This window comes from Cryptomeria japonica, unplaced genomic scaffold (genome assembly GCF_030272615.1).
Source record: "Cryptomeria japonica unplaced genomic scaffold, Sugi_1.0 HiC_scaffold_435, whole genome shotgun sequence".
Classification (NCBI taxonomy): domain Eukaryota; kingdom Viridiplantae; phylum Streptophyta; class Pinopsida; order Cupressales; family Cupressaceae; genus Cryptomeria; species Cryptomeria japonica.
In genome coordinates, this window is record NW_026729255.1 from 13,822 (window position 1) to 15,133 (window position 1,312).

General features: G+C 63.2%; 1 non-coding gene across 1 annotated transcript; it reads left to right on the top strand.

The window, feature by feature from the left end:
- Positions 1-119, top strand: LOC131871642 (5S ribosomal RNA). Its single transcript, XR_009369855.1, has one exon. It is a non-coding gene; the product is annotated as a 5S ribosomal RNA (ribosomal RNA).
- The last annotated feature ends 1,193 nt before the right edge of the window (positions 120-1,312 follow it).

Genomic DNA, 1,312 nt, shown 5'->3' on the forward strand with positions numbered 1-1,312 from the left:
GGGTGCGATCATACCAGCGTTAGTGCACCGGATCCCATCAGAACTCCGCAGTTAAGCGCGCTTGGGCCGGAGTAGTACTGGGATGGGTGACCTCCCGGGAAGTCCCGGTGTTGCACCCTTTTTTAGTTTTTCGCCGGGCGTCGCAATGCTATTTGAATAAACCTTTTGCCCGTTTGCGTTCTCGTCGGGGCCGGGCCGGGCCGGGGTGCGCTGCCCGCACTACCGCGCGCGCGGGGGGCGACACCGAGCGCGCACCCGAGGCGCCCCGAGCACACAGGCCACGGTGCAACCCGGGCGTTGTGCGCGCACCCCGGTGCGCCCGAGGTGCTGCGCGCGCACCCAGGTGAAATCGGTGTGCACCTCGGCCAGTGCGCGCTCGGTCGAGTCGCGCACGTTGGCCAAGGTGCACGGTGATGTTTCTTACTCTAAGGTTCCGCACCAGACGCCCGGGACAGGTGAGCGAAGCTGGGCGGGGCCGGGTGCGCGGCCGGGGCAGGTGCACGCAGCTGGAGAGAGCTTTGGAGCACACTTCGGAGCGCACCAATGATGCGCTCCATTCAAAAGTTTCCTGAAAAGGCAAAAAAAGTTGAGATTATAGAATTTCCCACTTGAGAGATTGTAAAAAAAAAAAATTTAAAATGAAGGAAACGCGGGTGCCAAGGTGTGCGCAGCCCAGCCAAGGTGTGCGCACCAAGGCGCCCACCCTGGCGAAGGTGCACGCAAGGTGCGCACCCGAGGCAAACCGGACAATTAACCCAACTTTCGACTTCGCGCGCACCTTGGAGCGCACTTCGGAGCGCTCCTTGGTGCGCACCAATCTTGGGCACCTCGGAGTGCACCATGGCGCCCACCAAGGTGCGCACCCGGGGCAAACCGAGCTCCGACTTCGTGCGCACCTTGGAGCGCACGAAAGGTGCGCACCATGGCGCCCACCAAGGTGCGCAGCCCAGCCAAGGCGTGCGCATCAAGGTGCGCACCCTGGCGAAGGTGCGCACCCGGGGCAAACCGAGCTCCGACTTCGTGCGCACCTTGGAGCGCACAAAAGGTGCGCAACCCAGCCAAGGTGTGCGCACCCCGGTCAAACCGAGCTCCGAATCGTGCGCACCAGAGGTGCACGCCATCGTGCGCACCTTGGAGCACACTTCGGAGCCCTCCTTGGTGCGCGCCGATGTTGCGCACCTCGGAGCGCACCCGGGGAAAACAATGCAATTAACCCGACTTTCGACTTCGTGGGCACCTCGGAGCGCTCTCGGGTTCGCACCTCGGAGCACACCGAGGTGCGCACCTTTGATGCGCTGCCTTCACCAATTTC